We start from the raw sequence: 21,306 nt of genomic DNA on the forward strand, positions 1-21,306 counted from the left end.
CCTCTGTGATACTGATATGTTTTATTTATTTTTTTGCTAATTTCTATAAAATGAAAGCACACTTCCTTGAGCAGACAGGTTTTGTGATTAAGCTAAAATAAAAAGAACAGCATGTGACCTGCAGATCTGCCCAAGGTGTGACGTCTGGATTTCACAGTGTGCTGGGGGATGGGTAGCTGTGCATCACAGAGGTGTGAAACTGCCATCAATCAAACAAAAGTCCTGGCAGCAACAGGAGGACAGGCACAGCCTGTAATGATCCTAATATTTTGTTGCATTAAGACCACTGGGGTCATAATCAGTATTTTAAAGGTTATTTTTTCTATATTCTCTGTCGCCCTCCCTATCTGTTCCGATTAGGTAGCCTTGCCTTGCCGGTGCGCCAGTCATTTCTCGTTTTGATTAGTTACAGCATTATAGAATCATTCCCTTTATTTTTTAATTATTCCCTCAATTCCCCTTTTTGATCTCCGCAAGGAGATCACCCTGATTATGCTGATTAGTAATATTTTGCCTTATTTATGAAATTTTGCATTCCCCCTTTTGGTCTCCGCAAGGAGATCACCCTATTGGCGGGGGAGTCGTAGTTCAAAGCTGTCCAAATGACCTTTGCCCCTCTCCGGCCCGACAGGCAGGAGAGGCATCATCCGCGCATAGGTGCCATCCCGCTTCTCTATCACGGTAGTGATGAGATGAACTGACAGTGCGCGCAGGCAGGGAATACAACAACACCCACAAGTAACTAAAATCGCAGCAAAAGTAGCAAAGGATAATAAAAGCGAGCCCATTAAGCCTTTCCACTGTCCGAACGCTGAGGTCAGCCAGGCATCCCAGATGTTACTGATCCCGGAGTGTGCATGCATTGTTTTGGAGAGGGTCCGGAGACCCTCGAGTGCCCTGGTCACTGAGCCGTCTGGTGCTGTGTTGTTGGGAATGTAAGTACAGCATACTTCCCCAAACATAGCGCACACTCCCCCCTTTAGGACTCCAAAGAGTTCCACACACAATCCTGTCCATCCAGCCTAGGAAGGAGGGCAAAAACCCTGAGCTTCAGGGAAATTCCACTCCCAGCCCGCCACAGGCGTGGCCCCCCTTCGGAGTCCATGGCTGGCATGGCTCACAAACCACTAATCATTAACACTTTAAGCATTTTAAGCATCACACAACACACTTGTTTCCCCCAACATTCCCCTTTTTATCTTGATCTCCATCCTTGTCCTAGTGTTGTCTGGCGGTGAATGAGGTGCTTTTGTTCTTTCTGGTCGTTGGAGCAGGGGTGGACTACCATGCTCTGGTTGCTCAGGTCAGGGGATTATTCTGCCCCTTCTGTTGAGACCTGAGTTGCGTCTAGTTCAGCCGAACTGACGCTCTGGATTCCTTCCCTAAGGGCCTCCTGGATCTCTGCCGTGGTTCTCCTTGGCTCCTCCGCAGCTGCGCACTGGCTCCAGTGAAACCACGTGTCGCCTTTGCCTTTCAGACGAACCGCGTGTGACGTCCTCTCAGTGACCTGGAAGGGGCCCGTCCACCTGGGCTCTGACCACTTCCGTTTGATGACTTTCAGGAGGACCCACTCCGCCGTGTGTGGTTTGGCTGGCTGGTTCTCTGGTCTCGCCTCCTGGATTTGTTTAGAGAAATCTGCAACGAGACCTTGCAAACAATCATAATATGCCCTAGGATTTTGCTCCCCCTTCTCGTCGGGGGTCCAGGTTAACCCTTTCTGGGGTCCAGGGAACTGCCTGCCTGTCTGGAGCTCAAAGGGGGTGAACCCGGTCCCCCTGTTTATGGAAGACCTCACTGACATCATTGCCAGTGGTAAAGCGTCAACCCAATTAATTTTGGTCTGCGCGCAGATTTTTGCCAATTTTTGTTTTATTGTTTGGTTCATTCGCTCCACTTTTCCCTGGGACTGCGGATGATACACAGTTCCAAACGCATGTCTCAATCCCAACGCTTTCTCTACCGTCCGGAGGTCCTCGTTCTTAAAGTGGGACCCATTGTCTGTCCGAATCCTGTTTGGAAACCCGTGTCGTGGTATATACTGATTAATCAGAAACTTTATCACGGATACCCCATCCTCCTTCTTTGTGGGCCATGCTTCTGGCCATCCTGAGAATGCGTCCACAAACATCAACACATATCTGAACCCTCTCACTGGAATCACCATGTCTGTGTAATCTATAATGATTTCTTCCCCTGACCTGGTATACATTGGAAACTGCCCTTTCTCAGGCTTGACTGTGGGTCGCGAGTTATACAAGGTACAGGTAGCGCAACTCCGTACATATCCCCCCACCATCTCTTTCATAAATGGATGCCACCAGCTCGTCAGATTCTCTAACATTTGTCTCACCCCTGCATGACCCACCCCGTGGGCTTCTGCCAAGATTGTCTGGCGAAGGCCTGGGGGAAGGGCTGGCTTCCCTTCCTTACTCTGCCATAGCCCCTCCATCTTGTGCCCCCCTTTCTCTCTCCACATCGTTTTCTCCTCTGGGGAGGCCTTGTCCTGTTCGTGCTTAACTTTCTCTAGGGTCAGTCGGTAATTCTGGTGAACTTCCTCCTCTACCGTGATCATCTGTTTGGACACCACGTACCCTGCGACCCTCTCTGCTTCCTCATCTGCGGCCTGATTTCCTTTCGCTACCATTGTTCCTGACCCTTCATGTCCCTTGCACTTGACCACTGCCACTTTTTTGGGAAGCATCAAGGCCTTTGCCAATTCCCTCATTTCTGCTTCGTGTTTTATTGGCTTGTTTCCCGCGGTCAAGAATCCTGCCCTCAGCCATTGGCTGAGTTCCACATGCACTGCGCCTACAGCATATGCTGAGTCTGAGTCTATGGTAACTTCTTTCCCTTCTGCTAATTTCAGGGCCTCGATAACCGCTATCACCTCGGCTCTCTGGGCTGACTGGGCTCCCCCCAGCCTGTCTGCTTTCAAGGTTACATAATCCTGGCCTTGTCTGGCCACCACTGCATACCCTGCCTGCAACCCTCCTGTGTCTGTTCTAAAACAACACCCATCTGTAAACCAATCGTCTGTTTTCTCTATTTTTTCTGCCCCTAAATCTGGTCTGACTTTCTCCTCCTTCTGAACTCAGTACCCACACTGGTGTGGTTCTCCCCCGCTCATGTGGTCTGCCATGTTGATCCCTTCGTGAGAAAAATTCAGATTAGGTGCCTCTAGTATTTTACTAAGTCTCTGTTGCCTGAGTGACGTCATGGTAAACGTCTGTGAATTCACATAAGCCACCACACTGTGCGAGGTCAGAATGTGCAGCGGATGTAGTATCGAGTTTTATGCTGACGTACATCAGCACTCTCCTCTCTCCCCCTTTTTTCTGAAACAGGATGTCGTTGACGACCTCTCCTGTTTCCGACACATCCAAGTGAAACGGGAGAGAGTAATCTGGGAGGGCTAGGTCCGCGGCCTGTGCTAGCCTCTGCTTTAAGGTGATAAACGCCTCCTCAGATGCTTGGTCCCAGTTAAGGGGCGCCCTGAGGTTACGTAGGCCGTGTTCTCGGACAAGCGCCCTCAGGGGCTGTGTAAGTCCCGTGTAATCTGGAATGTAGGTGCGACTGTAACCTGTGAGCCCTAGGAAAGATAGCATGTCTTTTACTGTGATGGGCTTTGGGTAATGCAAGATAGCCGGCCGATGAGCTGGGGAGAGGCCTGTTCCTGCCCCCGACAACACTCGTCCTAGGAAGGTCACTGCTGTCCTAGCAATCTGCAATTTGTCCTTACTGACCTTAAAGCCTTTTTCTGACAGAAGGCGCAGCACTGACTGGGTGGCCTGTAGGGCCGCCTCCGCTGTTGGGGCCGTGATCAAAAGATCGTCCACGTATTGGACGAGGGTGACACCGTCCGGGAGAGGACACCCCTGCAAAGCCTGCTTCAGGACCTGGTTAAAGATACCTGGAGAAAGGGCGAACCCTTGAGGCAGGCGGGTGTACCGCAGCTGGCAGCCCCTGTAAGTGAATGAGAATATGTCCCTACACTCCTCTGCTAGGGGCAAACAGAAAAAAGCATTTGCTAGATCAATGCATGTGAACCATTTTTGTTGCGGGGTCAGATTAGTTAGGGCAACATATGGGTTTGGGACTGGAACAGTAGGGGTCAGCAGGAGGTTGTTTATGGCGCGTAAGTCGTGGGCCATCCGATATTTGCCTGTGCCGGGTTTTGCCACTGGGAGGATGGGGGTGTTCCACTGAGACGTGGAGGGCTCTAACACCCTGGCACGCAAGAGGCCCGCTATAGTCTCAGCTATTCCTTCCTCAGCCGCCGGCTTGTGCGGCTGCTCTTGTGCCCTTGTATTTTCACGGACATCTGACCTGTCTCTTTTCACTTGACTAGAGCACTCAGATCCTATGTCTGAGTCCCTGTCTGACTCCTCCTCTGCCTTCCCAGACCGGACACAGTCTGAGACTTCCTGAGTATCCTGTGTTCGAATGTGGAGGGTTCCTCCTGTCACATTGATCATGGGGCACATATGGGCCGGGGGCGCTGTTGAGAGCGCCTCCCTACCCTTATACACTGAGGGACGATCCCCATGTTTTACTTGTTTTTCTTTTACGGGAGGGAGTGACTTAGCCTCCCCTTTTTCCTCACTATGGAGGTGGTCTGTCCCTTGCCAAAATATGGCTAATCTCACCCACACTCTCCTTTCCTTCTCATGCCTCTCTTCCTCTTTTTTCCACTTCCCTTTCTGCACTATACTGGCTGTCGCCCTCTGCCTTGCTGCTTCGTCCCTTTGGCTAGCATGCTCTCTCTCCTTTTTCCACAGTAATTCTCCCAGTGAGCGCTTATCCTCTACTCGACACCCGGCGCTTCAAACCGCCCCACACATACGCTCCCCGGCATCAGCTACCTCCTTCTCTTTATCTCCTTCACCGCTTGCCCCTTCTATAGCTTCCTTCACCACCTGGATCTGCTTTACTAGTGGCTTCCACACTGTATTTTCCGGGGGCGCCCATCCCCCATCATCTAGCTCCCGATCAAACTCGCGGTCCATCTTTAATCTGTCCTGACTGTTTTGATCCCTTGTCTAACAGCCCTTCTGCCTCCGGATGTGGGTTCAGCCACCCACACTTAGTACACCTCCTTATCCTAGTCGAATGTCCTACCAACAAACACCACCAATACATAAATCAACAACTTCTAAAATAATAAGACTATATTCAGAGCAGCTCACTGTTGTGTCCCCCATGAACAGGGCACGTCACACAAGCCCAATTCCAGTCAAACAGGCCCGCTCCCAGCCGAAACCCCCCCGATCCCCAGCAATGTCAACTTGGAAGGGGGTGTTCTGTACGCACAACTGAGACAACCCAGGTGGGAGTCAGCTTATCGGCCGCACTACCGGTGTTCTGACTCGACCAAGGCCAGCAAAATAGCCTTCAGGCGTCACCCACCCTCCCGAGAGTCCAAGCTAGGGGTGTTCTTAGAACTCACCCTAGGCGAGGTCCTGCTCGGCAGTTGTAATGAACGCCCGAGGTACCCGTCGGCCCTGCCCGTACTGAGTCAGCAGGTGTGGCCGGGCTGGCACGCTTTTGGGCATCCAATTGCTGAGAACTCCCCTTCGGGTCTGACAAACTGTAAGACCGCAAGCAGTGACAGCAGAGCCACGGGCAGCTCGACCAACAGAGAGCGAGCGGCGAGCACCCTGAACAGGAAGAACCCACAACCCTGCTCACCCACAACTCAGCACAACACACAAATAGCTTTGAGACTTCTCGTCTCGAGACTCCAACCTGTTTTAGAGAGGGGGACCTTATTCCCTCTGGCCAATCTAGCATTCGGGGGTCTTGAATTCCCCGGGATTCTGACCCAGCTTTTCTACCGCTCGTCAGCAAATAGTGGGGTTGCCACACCAAAGACAATGCGGGGGTCTCGTACCCTCCGCTCCCTAAGGTCCTATTTCCCTGCCTGCTCCTTAAAATTCTATTTCCCTGCGGGGGTCCCGTGCCCTCTGCTCCTTAAGGTTCTATTTCTCTGCGCACGATACCTGGACACAATGCATACACAATACATAGACATACCCAATATATTATATAAACACAGTGCGTGCAACCTCTCCTCCGTCTTAATTTACCGACGGGCCCCTGGACACTTCAAATTGCTCAATTTGACATATCCAATGTGCAGATTTTGATATAACAGGCTCTGCATACCTCTTCTAGTCGGCGCCTCGCAGTTCTCTGTGTCCAAGTAGGCCGCGTCACCCCTTAGCCGAATCCTGCGAATCTCCTGGGGATCCCGGACGAGCCCTCAAATTGTTGGAGCACGGCGTCTCCACCGACTTCGTGGATGAGAAGAGATTCACAGCTGACACGGGGAGAAGTTGCAAATCACCGGTTTATTGTCTTGACTGATTATAATCAGGGAGCGGCCGTCTGACATACATTCAGCATGTACAGGAGGAGGCTCTGCCATATGTGTCAGCTGTATCCCTTTTAAAGCCCTTTGGGCATCCCCCCCCTTCTCGGTACCTTCCGTGTACGTGACAACCACATGTGTGATTCCAGCCGGCTCGTACTGTAGTTGTCCTTCTGGAAGGCTAAAAGATAAGTAGGGGCCGCTGATATTCTCTGTCGCCCTCCCTATCTGTTCCGAATAGGTAGCCTTGCCTTGCCGGCACGCCAGTCAGTTCTCGTTTTGATTAGTTACAGCATTATAGAATCATTCCCTTTATTTTATTAATTATTCCCTCAATATACAATTAGTATTAAGCTTGTCCTAACTTAAATTATAAAGTTATTAAACTTATATTAGACATATTATATATATGATGTTATTTATCAAAGACATTGAGCACTAAACAATGGAGATGACAATTGGAAATTCAACTAAAAGTAAGTGATAAGCAGAAGAAAACAAGGGACAGGGAACAGGCCACACAGGCAAGTTAGCTGTAGTTGTGAGCAAATTACAATGATGCAAATATTTTTAATCCAACTATTTAGTTACAAATTCCTCAGCCTGGGAGTCATCAGCATTTGAATCAAGCAGGTCAGTTACTCAATCCGTTAACATCAGCTTCTGACATGAGGGGACAAATACCTGGATTGGGCTTGCCAGCCTAGGGCTATTGTTTCCTTGATTGCTGTTTTGCACTTCTCTGCGATGCACATGCAGGGCTACCCATCCCCCAACAATCTGCCAACGTAACAATTAGGCTGAGATCACGTAAACATCAGGTCACGTAAACAGAGTGACTCAAATAAATGTATTAAAGAACCAGTAATGCCGAGCAATAAACCAAAATATTCGGAACATTATACATTGAGCCTATCCTGCTAATATTAGTAGTCACTGTATGTCATGTCTGTGTCACAACAGTACGGATTAGAACAATATGTGGTACCATCAGTAATGCGATCTGGGCCCTTTAAGGCTGGCTCGCTCCAATTAGTGAGCGAGTGCTTTCAGGCAGAAATTTCAGGGTCAAAACGGCGAAATCGAAATTGGATCATACTGGCAATATTGCTCAGAATCGCTGTAGCTGTCCGATGGGTATGCGGGGCGTTGCAGTTGCTTACCGCGACCGACAAATAAGAAAGCAAACATTCTTTATTATCATCCTATGTATTTTAAATTACGATCTTCCACATTAATCAAGAGAGTGTAAAACGTAAATTATGACAGCTCCAATAGCTTATATTAAAGTCACCCAAGAGTCACAACATGGTTTTGAAATGGCAAAGACAGACAGAAATTAAATGTATATGAGCAAGCAACATAAGGGATCTGTTGTTTGGGTAAATTATATTATAGTATACTATATATATGTGGTGTGGTGGCGAATTCGTGCAGAAATTTCAGGCAGAAATTTCAGGGTAAATACGGCGAAATCGAAATTGGATCATACTGCCAATATTGTGTAGCGGATATAAAGATCCGTGGCTTTTATTTTAAAGTTTTCCTGCTAGTCTCTGGGCTCGGTGGATCATGCGGTCATGCCTTAGCCTATCCAATGAGTAGCGTTGCTGGGCGAGTCTCTGGTAGTGAGGGGAGCGGTAAAAAAAAAAAAAAAGGTCGGTTGGGCGAAGTGGAAACTACGGAGCCCGCAGCGTCACCTGCAGGAGAAAAAAAAACAAACCGTGGCGACGGATTTGCAATTCGTTCCCTCAGTTTATAAACCGTACCCACGAATTCTTAAACTGTTCCCTCGGTTTAACAAATCGTGCCCACGGATTAATAAACCGTACCCACGAATTTCCAATCCGTGCGCTCAAATTTTGTAAACCGAACGTTCGGTTTTTGAATCCGTACCCACAGATTCATAATCCGTGCGCACGCTTTCGCAATCTGTTCCCACGGGACTGTAAACTGTACTCATTGGATTCATTTTAGAAGAATAGCAAACTCCCAGGTACGTGTTAATGAATCTAATTGTATATTGTTTTATTGTGTATTATTAAGTGGAAAACATCAGATTGTTTTAACTATGCTTACAGTGATTCTAGCGGGTACATGGTGGAATACAGAAATTTAATAAGAATGATATGTGTCAAAATCTTGTTTATTTGTCATGATCTTAGCTCTTTATTATTATATGACAGACAGTTTATACTAATTGCTTTGTTCCTCTATGTAAGGATAAAAGTTTATTCGAAATGCCTAAATGTAATAATAAAAATAGTAATAATTAAATAACAACCACAACAATAATACAAATAATAGTATTTATTACTATTTTTCTCAATATTATTTTTTTATATATAATTCTAAGTGAGTGCACTTAAGACAGTATGTTTTTCATAAAATAATTCATGAATGCTTTATTTTAGATAACCTATTAAATAACCTTGACTCTCTCTCTCTGTCTACCCTTAGGCTTCCATCCACTTTAAGCTCACATCATTTATTCCTTACCCTATAGGATGGATAGATTTAGACTAATTCAACATTACTTTGACCTGGGTCTAAAGTATGAAGAAATCCTTCGTATTTTAAGTGTTAAACATGGGATTGTTATCAGCATGAAGACACTTAAAAAAATCTTAAATAGAAATGGACTTTTTCGCAGAAAATATTTTGACAACTTATTTGATGTTATTCAGTTTATTAGAGAAGAGCTCCAAGGCTCAGGCGCATTGCATGGTTATAGATGGATGTACAGTGAATGCAAGGAAAAAGGACTTCATGTGCGCAAAGAAGATGTCCGCCTCATTCTGTCCACTCTTGACCCACTGGGCACCGAAATGCGAAGAAAAAGAAGACTGCACAGAAGAGCTTACTTTTCAAAGGGCCCCAACTTTCTATGGCATGTTGACTCCTATGACAAACTGAAGCCATTTGGCATTTGTATCAATGGGGCAATAGATGGATTCTCAAGGAGAATACTATGGTTGAATGCATACTGCACAAGCAGTGATCCTAAAGTCATAGGGGGTTACTTCCTTGAGACAGTAAGTAGTCTTGGTGGCTGTCCTCGAATCTTGAGAGCAGATATGGGAACAGAAAACAGCACCATTAGGGATATGCAGCAGTACTTGCGACATAGCGATGCTGATCCACTGGCTGGAGAAAGAAGCTTTATCTATGGCAAAAGTACAGCCAACCAGAGAATTGAGAGCTGGTGGGGTGTCCTTAGAAAAGAGTGTGTGGATCTTTGGCTTGAACATTTTCACCAAATTAAAGATGAAGGCAACTTTGATGGCAGCTTTTTGGACAAGAACCTTATGTTATTCTGTTTCCTGGGCTTAATTCAGGTAAATGGTGAATCCTCTCTATTTCACTCACACATACACACAAACACACACACACAAACACAGTAGTAATTTACCACTGTTTGTGATTTTTACAGGAAGATCTTGATTCCACTAAAGACACTTGGAACAGCCACCTGATTCGTCCTTCAAGGAACAGCCTTGTACCCCACGGTCGACCGGATGTCATGTACACCCTACCTGAATTATATGACACAGAAGACTACATATGCCATGTACCGGTGGTAGAATGTGCTGCATGCGAAGATCAGTGTATCCATCGCTCTGATGTTGCTTGTGATGAGGATGTTTTCACCCTGTGTGCACACATCATGGCCCAACATCACCTCAGGCTTCCCAAGGATAGATACACAGCGTTTGATCTCTACCTTGCACTAAGACAAGAGCTTACTATACTGTTAAATATTGTGAGATAAAGACATGCTGAAAAATCATTTAGTACTGACAAAGTTGTTATGGACTCTTCTTAAATTCTTTAATTATTAGAGTTACAATAATTTCAGGAAACACCAGCATCATATATAGTCAGGTGATGTCTGTTTTTTTTTTCTTTTTATGTTATTCATCTGTTCATCTCTTTAATGTTATTGCTGTAGTCTTGTTTAATACCTATACATATTTTGTTAAAGTATGACAGATTGTCTTTTGTATCCGTTCTGTTTATTTTTTTTTAAAAAACACTGTATTCAGTAGAACAGCATTAATTAATAAACTAACATTTCTAACATTGTTTCTTTTGTAAACTTTGTAAAAACAATCTTGCATACAATATATAAACACAGAGAACAGAAAACATGAATACATAAACAATGAATTTGAATCTATAAAATCGTATACCTAAACATTGTAACACTGCTGTAACAACATCTACGCATTTTGGCACATTATATGGATGTGCAAGATACAGTAACTAATTTTAAAAAACTGTATTCAGTAGAACAGCATTAATTAATAAACTTCTAATTAATGAACATCTAACAGTTTTTTTGTAAACTTTGTAAGAACAATTTAAATTTGAATCTATAAAATCATATACCTTTACATTAAAGCACTGCTGTAACAACATCTGTGCATTTTATGACACATTATATGGATGTGCAAGATGCAATAATTAATATTGTATATTGCAAGAAACGAGTGTTAGATGGAATCACATGGTCCTGCGGGTGCTGCTGCTGCACATACTGTCTGACCACCTTGGACAAACACAACATTGAGGATAATATTAGAAAAGGATAATTCATGAATATAACTGGTATTGGTTATTTTCTGTTTCCTTACCCTTATGCAATATCCATCACCCATATGTTTGCATCAAGGACATTTGCAAACTCCTCTGCAAGCTCAAGGTACGAAGTATAATTATTTGGAACTTCCAACACACATCCACAGGTGTGGGACTGGGGACTTCGTGTGAAGAAACTCTTTGGCTGAACGAACCAGACATGAATAAACTTTGCAACAAGGAGATCAGCTCCTACCAAGAAACAAATAATCAGAGAACAATTTAAAATGTATACATATAATAACAATACTAAATTATATAATACACAACGTCAGGAAATTCAAAACATTTAATACTTATCAATTTACTTATTAATAGAGTAAGTACAATAAATAAATATACAAATAGTTTCATATCAATAACATGTTATATTCCAATGAATATAACGATAACAAAATATCTTAAGTAATTAATTACCTGTGCAAAAACGCAGAAACTTCCTGAGCCGAACATCACTGGAGTTCTTGATAAACCTCTTCAGATAATCCATGATCTGGCTTTCTCTGTTGTTGAGTGTTTCATGTTTTAGTATGGCTACAACTTTCCTAGCTGTTGGAGTAAGGCTGATCATCAGTTCATTCAGTCCTCCTGGTGGCAGTTTCAGTTCTTTCAACACTGGACTCCAACACTCCGCTATGTAAGCTGAATCTTGCACAATTTCTTTGTGTGCCACATCAAGTAAGATTTGCTTGGCATTTTTTTCAGTGATAACAAGCTTCACATCATGAGCTTCCAAAAATTCGACCCATTCTTCTCTTTCAGAGACAGATGTGAAGTCTCTCATTGCTTCTTCAACAAGCTGCTTTTCCTCTTGAGGAACCATCTCCAAAAATGCTGTAAAGAGCTCATCCTCATCAATTTCAAGTCCAAGGCAGTAACACAGAAAAGGCTTGGCTAATACAATGGGAAAGTATTGAACAGTATTGTAACCAAAAACCATCACTTTAGCTACATTTTCCCATTCATCTTTCATGTCGTGTCTTGTCATGGGTACCTTTAAAGTGCTTCCAGCTGTACATTTCATGAAAAAAGTACCCCAGTACTCACTCAATGCATCTCTGAGAATTCCACCATTGTCTTCTCCTTTCTCAGTGCTACCATTAGGTAGGACCATCTCAATTTCTACAAAACCATCATTGACAGATATTAAGCTATCTGTGAAAGCTGCATTGAGATCTTGGAAAATGTTTCCCCTGCGAAGCCTTAACTTAGTGGCCTGTGGCTTATCTTGCACTACTTCCGCAGGCTCCATTGGTAGAGTGTCATCCAGTATTGTACTGTCTTGCAAAACAGTATATCCAAACTGAATTTCTTCATCAACTGAAATTGAACTGTGTATTACATCCATTATACCTGGTTCGATAAACACTACACTGTCTTCCGACAAGAATGATGCATCAGTGATGGAACTGTTGTCCTCGGCTATGGCAACAGATTCTTCATTACGTTCAGATGCGACGGAGGTAGAAGGACCTTGAGTAACATACTCATCTACTCTTTGAGTTTCTGTCCTCTTGCAAGAAAGATAAAGTCTCAGCATCTTTACCTTCCTTATATTGTATTGCTCACCCAGCATTGTTTGTGGGTCTAGTTCTTCTTCTGTAAAGTCTCTTAATTTCAGCTGAAATTCATTTATATCCCCGAGTTTATTTTTTCCATTTGGAAAGAACAGCTCCTTGCCAACCTCCAAAACTTCTGCCATGGTAGCACTCTTTGAAGCCTTTAAGTGTCTGGTTCCACCACCTCGTTTTTCTTTGATTTGGACAAAGGTGCCATGGACCTCTTCAAACAGTCCCATTTGGAAACTTCGTTCAGTTTTCTGGGCATTTGTGTTTCCACTGAGTTTTTCTGAACGATTATCACAATGCTTCCTCTTTCTGTCCCGTTTTCCTTGCAATTTTGACATGAGGTTTTCTGTGGCTTTAGATACTGCGGTGTTATCTTGTAATGCAGCTACTTCTCTTTTGGAGTACTGTCTAATCGCTATCCGGTCTCCAAATCTTGGGACGTATGCCAGTAGCTGTTCATCTGACATACTGTTGATTGCATAGCAGTCAATCTAAAAGAAAAGTGGAAAAAATGTAAAAGACAATCTGTTTGACTAACCTTTTAATTAAATAAAATTAAATGTACTACTCATGTTATTGTCCCTTTCATTAGCCTGTTTTTTTACCAACAGATGGTGCAATTTCACTTTGATTCATTTTGTTTTAAGCTTTCTTATGGATATTATCATAAATTATTCAACTATATTTTCTGCCACTAAAACATTTTTATGAATGTATTTACTATATGTGAAGCTGAACTGTCTTGTGTAAGTAGATGATCTTTAATCACAAGAAATGAGTAGCATGGGTATATTTGAAGCAATAGCAAACAATACATTGTATGCAGGGGCGGATTAACGCACAGGCTAGATATGGCTTAAGCCTAGGGGCCCCACGTGTGCCAGCCTGCAAGGGGGCCCCCATTGGCGCGGAGGGGGGGCGGGGTTGGGGGGCCCACAGACTACTGTAGCCTAGGGGCCTCTGTGCACCTTAATCCGCCCCTGATTGTATGGGTCAAAATTATAGATTTTTTATTAGGATATTAAGTAAAGATCATGTTCCAAGAAGATATTTTGTAAATTTCCTACCGTAAATATTTCAAAACATATTTTTAGTAATATGCAATGCTAAGTGCTTTATGTGGACAACTTTAAAAGTGATTTTCTCAATATTTTAATCCAGATTTTCAAAGAGTTGTATCTTGACCAAATATTGTCCTATCATATCAAACCATACATCAATGGAAAGCTTTCAGAAGATCCCAAATTTTAAAAAATGACCCTTATGACTGGTTTTGTGGTCCATGGTCACATAGGCCTATTTGCTTACTGGAAAAGTGACAACAACCTAAATTCGCTTCATGATGTGAAATATAACATCAGTTATAACATTGCATTCAGCCATAGAGCTGACAACATGGAATGACAACATAACTTGGACATTATTTGCTTTATATTGTTTTTTACCTTCTCCTCTCGAAACACTGACAGAGTCGCGTCATCCAACTCTCTATCGTTTTTTAGAAAATTAAGAAAATCCTCCATTTTACAAAATAAACAATACAATGAATCCAGGTGGCTGGTTAAATCTGCCGGCAAATACTGGGGGCGGGGCCACAAATCCATGAGTACAGTTTACAGTCCCGTGGGAACAGATTGCGAAAGCGTGCGCACGGATTATGAATCTGTGGGTACGGATTCAAAAACCGAACGTTCGGTTTACAAAATTTGAGCGCACGGATTGGAAATTCGTGGGTACGGTTTATTAATCCGTGGGCACGATTTGTTAAACCGAGGGAACAGTTTAAGAATTCGTGGGTACGGTTTATAAACTGAGGGAACGAATTGCAAATCCGTCGCCACGGTTTGTTTTTTTTTCTCCTGCAGGTGACGCTGCGGGCTCCGTAGTATCCACTTCGCCCAACCGACCTTTTTTTTTTTTTTTACCGCTCCCCTCACTACCAGAGACTCGCCCAGCAACGCTACTCATTGGATAGGCTAAGGCATGACCGCATGATCCACCGAGCCCAGAGACTAGCAGGAAAACTTTAAAATAAAAGCCACGGATCTTTATATCCGCTACACAATATTGGCAGTATGATCCAATTTCGATTTCGCCGTATTTACCCTGAAATTTCTGCCTGAAATTTCTGCACGAATTCGCCACCACACCACATATATATAGTATACTATAATATAATTTACCCAAACAACAGATCCCTTATGTTGCTTGCTCATATACATTTAATTTCTGTCTGTCTTTGCCATTTCAAAACCATGTTGTGACTCTTGGGTGACTTTAATATAAGCTATTGGAGCTGTCATAATTTACGTTTTACACTCTCTTGATTAATGTGGAAGATCGTAATTTAAAATACATAGGATGATAATAAAGAATGTTTGCTTTCTTATTTGTCGGTCGCGGTAAGCAACTGCAACGCCCCGCATACCCATCGGACAGCTACAGCGATTCTGAGCAATATTGCCAGTATGATCCAATTTCGATTTCGCCGTTTTGACCCTGAAATTTCTGCCTGAAAGCACTCGCTCACTAATTGGAGCGAGCCAGCCTTAAAGGGCCCAGATCGCATTACTGATGGTACCACATATTGTTCTAATCCGTACTGTTGTGACACAGACATGACATACAGTGACTACTAATATTAGCAGGATAGGCTCAATGTATAATGTTCCGAATATTTTGGTTTATTGCTCGGCATTACTGGTTCTTTAATACATTTATTTGAGTCACTCTGTTTACGTGACCTGATGTTTACGTGATCTCAGCCTAATTGTTACGTTGGCAGATTGTTGGGGGATGGGTAGCCCTGCATGTGCATCGCAGAGAAGTGCAAAACAGCAATCAAGGAAACAATAGCCCTAGGCTGGCAAGCCCAATCCAGGTATTTGTCCCCTCATGTCAGAAGCTGATGTTAACGGATTGAGTAACTGACCTGCTTGATTCAAATGCTGATGACTCCCAGGCTGAGGAATTTGTAACTAAATAGTTGGATTAAAAATATTTGCATCATTGTAATTTGCTCACAACTACAGCTAACTTGCCTGTGTGGCCTGTTCCCTGTCCCTTGTTTTCTTCTGCTTATCACTTACTTTTAGTTGAATTTCCAATTGTCATCTCCATTGTTTAGTGCTCAATGTCTTTGATAAATAACATCATATATATAATATGTCTAATATAAGTTTAATAACTTTATAATTTAAGTTAGGACAAGCTTAATACTAATTGTATATTGAGGGAATAATTAATAAAATAAAGGGAATGATTCTATAATGCTGTAACTAATCAAAACGAGAACTGACTGGCGTGCCGGCAAGGCAAGGCTACCTATTCGGAACAGATAGGGAGGGCGACAGAGAATATCAGCGGCCCCTACTTATCTTTTAGCCTTCCAGAAGGACAACTACAGTACGAGCCGGCTGGAATCACACATGTGGTTGTCACGTACACGGAAGGTACCGAGAAGGGGGGGGATGCCCAAAGGGCTTTAAAAGGGATACAGCTGACACATATGGCAGAGCCTCCTCCTGTACATGCTGAATGTATGTCAGACGGCCGCTCCCTGATTATAATCAGTCAAGACAATAAACCGGTGATTTGCAACTTCTCCCCGTGTCAGCTGTGAATCTCTTCTCATCCACGAAGTCGGTGGAGACGCCGTGCTCCAACAATTTGAGGGCTCGTCCGGGATCCCCAGGAGATTCGCAGGATTCGGCTAAGGGGTGACGCGGCCTACTTGGACACAGAGAACTGCGAGGCGCCGACTAGAAGAGGTATGCAGAGCCTGTTATATCAAAATCTGCACATTGGATATGTCAAATTGAGCAATTTGAAGTGTCCAGGGGCCCGTCGGTAAATTAAGACGGAGGAGAGGTTGCACGCACTGTGTTTATATAATATATTGGGTATGTCTATGTATTGTGTATGCATTGTGTCCAGGTATCGTGCGCAGAGAAATAGAACCTTAAGGAGCAGAGGGCACGGGACCCCCGCAGGGAAATAGAATTTTAAGGAGCAGGCAGGGAAATAGGACCTTAGGGAGCGGAGGGTACGAGACCCCCGCATTGTCTTTGGTGTGGCAACCCCACTATTTGCTGACGAGCGGTAGAAAAGCTGGGTCAGAATCCCGGGGAATTCAAGACCCCCGAATGCTAGATTGGCCAGAGGGAATAAGGTCCCCCTCTCTAAAACAGGTTGGAGTCTCGAGACGAGAAGTCTCAAAGCTATTTGTGTGTTGTGCTGAGTTGTGGGTGAGCAGGGTTGTGGGTTCTTCCTGTTCAGGGTGCTCGCCGCTCGCTCTCTGTTGGTCGAGCTGCCCGTGGCTCTGCTGTCACTGCTTGCGGTCTTACAGTTTGTCAGACCCGAAGGGGAGTTCTCAGCAATTGGATGCCCAAAAGCGTGCCAGCCCGGCCACACCTGCTGACTCAGTACGGGCAGGGCCGACGGGTACCTCGGGCGTTCATTACAACTGCCGAGCAGGACCTCGCCTAGGGTGAGTTCTAAGAACACCCCTAGCTTGGACTCTCGGGAGGGTGGGTGACGCCTGAAGGCTATTTTGCTGGCCTTGGTCGAGTCAGAACACCGGTAGTGCGGCCGATAAGCTGACTCCCACCTGGGTTGTCTCAGTTGTGCGTACAGAACACCCCCTTCCAAGTTGACATTGCTGGGGATCGGGGGGGTTTCGGCTGGGAGCGGGCCTGTTTGACTGGAATTGGGCTTGTGTGACGTGCCCTGTTCATGGGGGACACAACAGTGAGCTGCTCTGAATATAGTCTTATTATTTTAGAAGTTGTTGATTTATGTATTGGTGGTGTTTGTTGGTAGGACATTCGACTAGGATAAGGAGGTGTACTAAGTGTGGGTGGCTGAACCCACATCCGGAGGCAGAAGGGCTGTTAGACAAGGGATCAAAACAGTCAGGACAGATTAAAGATGGACCGCGAGTTTGATCGGGAGCTAGATGATGGGGGATGGGCGCCCCCGGAAAATACAGTGTGGAAGCCACTAGTAAAGCAGATCCAGGTGGTGAAGGAAGCTATAGAAGGGGCAAGCGGTGAAGGAGATAAAGAGAAGGAGGTAGCTGATGCCGGGGAGCGTATGTGTGGGGCGGTTTGAAGCGCCGGGTGTCGAGTAGAGGATAAGCGCTCACTGGGAGAATTACTGTGGAAAAAGGAGAGAGAGCATGCTAGCCAAAGGGACGAAGCAGCAAGGCAGAGGGCGACAGCCAGTATAGTGCAGAAAGGGAAGTGGAAAAAAGAGGAAGAGAGGCATGAGAAGGAAAGGAGAGTGTGGGTGAGATTAGCCATATTTTGGCAAGGGACAGACCACCTCCATAGTGAGGAAAAAGGGGAGGCTAAGTCACTCCCTCCCGTAAAAGAAAAACAAGTAAAACATGGGGATCGTCCCTCAGTGTATAAGGGTAGGGAGGCGCTCTCAACAGCGCCCCCGGCCCATATGTGCCCCATGATCAATGTGACAGGAGGAACCCTCCACATTCGAACACAGGATACTCAGGAAGTCTCAGACTGTGTCCGGTCTGGGAAGGCAGAGGAGGAGTCAGACAGGGACTCAGACATAGGATCTGAGTGCTCTAGTCAAGTGAAAAGAGACAGGTCAGATGTCCGTGAAAATACAAGGGCACAAGAGCAGCCGCACAAGCCGGCGGCTGAGGAAGGAATAGCTGAGACTATAGCGGGCCTCTTGCGTGCCAGGGTGTTAGAGCCCTCCACGTCTCAGTGGAACACCCCCATCCTCCCAGTGGCAAAACCCGGCACAGGCAAATATCGGATGGCCCACGACTTACGCGCCATAAACAACCTCCTGCTGACCCCTACTGTTCCAGTCCCAAACCCATATGTTGCCCTAACTAATCTGACCCCGCAACAAAAATGGTTCACATGCATTGATCTAGCAAATGCTTTTTTCTGTTTGCCCCTAGCAGAGGAGTGTAGGGACATATTCTCATTCACTTACAGGGGCTGCCAGCTGCGGTACACCCGCCTGCCTCAAGGGTTCGCCCTTTCTCCAGGTATCTTTAACCAGGTCCTGAAGCAGGCTTTGCAGGGGTGTCCTCTCCCGGACGGTGTCACCCTCGTCCAATACGTGGACGATCTTTTGATCGCGGCCCCAACAGCGGAGGCGGCCCTACAGGCCACCCAGTCAGTGCTGCGCCTTCTGTCAGAAAAAGGCTTTAAGGTCAGTAAGGACAAATTGCAGATTGCTAGGACAGCAGTGACCTTCCTAGGACGAGTGTTGTCGGGGGCAGGAACAGGCCTCTCCCCAGCTCATCGGCCGGCTATCTTGCATTACCCAAAGCCCATCACAGTAAAAGACATGCTATCTTTCCTAGGGCTCACAGGTTACAGTCGCACCTACATTCCAGATTACACGGGACTTACACAGCCCCTGAGGGCGCTTGTCCGAGAACACGGCCTACGTAACCTCAGGGCGCCCCTTAACTGGGACCAAGCATCTGAGGAGGCGTTTATCACCTTAAAGCAGAGGCTAGCACAGGCCGCGGACCTAGCCCTCCCAGATTACTCTCTCCCGTTTCACTTGGATGTGTCGGAAACAGGAGAGGTCGTCAACGACATCCTGTTTCAGAAAAAAGGGGGAGAGAGGAGAGTGCTGATGTACGTCAGCATAAAACTCGATACTACATCCGCTGCACATTCTGACCTCGCACAGTGTGGTGGCTTATGTGAATTCACAGACGTTTACCATGACGTCACTCAGGCAACAGAGACTTAGTAAAATACTAGAGGCACCTAATCTGAATTTTTCTCACGAAGGGATCAACATGGCAGACCACATGAGCGGGGGAGAACCACACCAGTGTGGGTACTGAGTTCAGAAGGAGGAGAAAGTCAGACCAGATTTAGGGGCAGAAAAAATAGAGAAAACAGACGATTGGTTTACAGATGGGTGTTGTTTTAGAACAGACACAGGAGGGTTGCAGGCAGGGTATGCAGTGGTGGCCAGACAAGGCCAGGATTATGTAACCTTGAAAGCAGACAGGCTGGGGGGAGCCCAGTCAGCCCAGAGAGCCGAGGTGATAGCGGTTATCGAGGCCCTGAAATTAGCAGAAGGGAAAGAAGTTACCATAGACTCAGACTCAGCATATGCTGTAGGCGCAGTGCATGTGGAACTCAGCCAATGGCTGAGGGCAGGATTCTTGACCGCGGGAAACAAGCCAATAAAACACGAAGCAGAAATGAGGGAATTGGCAAAGGCCTTGATGCTTCCCAAAAAAGTGGCAGTGGTCAAGTGCAAGGGACATGAAGGGTCAGGAACAATGGTAGCGAAAGGAAATCAGGCCGCAGATGAGGAAGCAGAGAGGGTCGCAGGGTACGTGGTGTCCAAACAGATGATCACGGTAGAGGAGGAAGTTCACCAGAATTACCGACTGACCCTAGAGAAAGTTAAGCACGAACAGGACAAGGCCTCCCCAGAGGAGAAAACGATGTGGAGAGAGAAAGGGGGGCACAAGATGGAGGGGCTATGGCAGAGTAAGGAAGGGAAGCCAGCCCTTCCCCCAGGCCTTCGCCAGACAATCTTGGCAGAAGCCCACGGGGTGGGTCATGCAGGGGTGAGACAAATGTTAGAGAATCTGACGAGCTGGTGGCATCCATTTATGAAAGAGATGGTGGGGGGATATGTACGGAGTTGCGCTACCTGTACCTTGTATAACTCGCGACCCACAGTCAAGCCTGAGAAAGGGCAGTTTCCAATGTATACCAGGTCAGGGGAAGAAATCATTATAGATTACACAGACATGGTGATTCCAGTGAGAGGGTTCAGATATGTGTTGATGTTTGTGGACGCATTCTCAGGATGGCCAGAAGCATGGCCCACAAAGAAGGAGGATGGGGTATCCGTGATAAAGTTTCTGATTAATCAGTATATACCACGACACGGGTTTCCAAACAGGATTCGGACAGACAATGGGTCCCACTTTAAGAACGAGGACCTCCGGACGGTAGAGAAAGCGTTGGGATTGAGACATGCGTTTGGAACTGTGTATCATCCGCAGTCCCAGGGAAAAGTGGAGCGAATGAACCAAACAATAAAACAAAAATTGGCAAAAATCTGCGCGCAGACCAAAATTAATTGGGTTGACGCTTTACCACTGGCAATGATGTCAGTGAGGTCTTCCATAAACAGGGGGACCGGGTTCACCCCCTTTGAGCTCCAGACAGGCAGGCAGTTCCCTGGACCCCAGAAAGGGTTAACCTGGACCCCCGACGAGAAGGGGGAGCAAAATCCTAGGGCATATTATGATTGTTTGCAAGGTCTCGTTGCAGATTTCTCTAAACAAATCCAGGAGGCGAGACCAGAGAACCAGCCAGCCAAACCACACACGGCGGAGTGGGTCCTCCTGAAAGTCATCAAACGGAAGTGGTCAGAGCCCAGGTGGACGGGCCCCTTCCAGGTCACTGAGAGGACGTCACACGCGGTTCGTCTGAAAGGCAAAGGCGACACGTGGTTTCACTGGAGCCAGTGCGCAGCTGCGGAGGAGCCAAGGAGAACCACGGCAGAGATCCAGGAGGCCCTTAGGGAAGGAATCCAGAGCGTCAGTTCGGCTGAACTAGACGCAACTCAGGTCTCAACAGAAGGGGCAGAATAATCCCCTGACCTGAGCAACCAGAGCATGGTAGTCCACCCCTGCTCCAACGACCAGAAAGAACAAAAGCACCTCATTCACCGCCAGACAACACTAGGACAAGGATG

General features: G+C 45.9%; 2 long non-coding RNA genes across 2 annotated transcripts; one reads left to right on the forward strand and one right to left on the reverse strand.

Moving 5' to 3' along the window:
• Positions 1–8,094: 8,094 nt before the first annotated feature.
• On the forward strand, positions 8,095–10,451 carry LOC140582843 (uncharacterized). Its single transcript, XR_011985634.1, has 3 exons — positions 8,095–8,366; positions 8,831–9,708; positions 9,804–10,451. It is a non-coding gene; the product is annotated as an uncharacterized lncRNA (long non-coding RNA).
• LOC111852576 (uncharacterized) lies at positions 10,370–13,027 on the reverse strand. The gene is made up of 3 exons (XR_002840262.2): positions 11,429–13,027; positions 11,008–11,203; positions 10,370–10,922 (listed from the first exon to the last, which is right to left on the reverse strand). It is a non-coding gene; the product is annotated as an uncharacterized lncRNA (long non-coding RNA).
• Positions 13,028–21,306: the final 8,279 nt, after the last annotated feature.

The sequence above is a fragment of the Paramormyrops kingsleyae genome, chromosome 25, assembly GCF_048594095.1.
Source record: "Paramormyrops kingsleyae isolate MSU_618 chromosome 25, PKINGS_0.4, whole genome shotgun sequence".
Taxonomy (NCBI): Eukaryota; Metazoa; Chordata; class Actinopteri; order Osteoglossiformes; family Mormyridae; genus Paramormyrops; species Paramormyrops kingsleyae.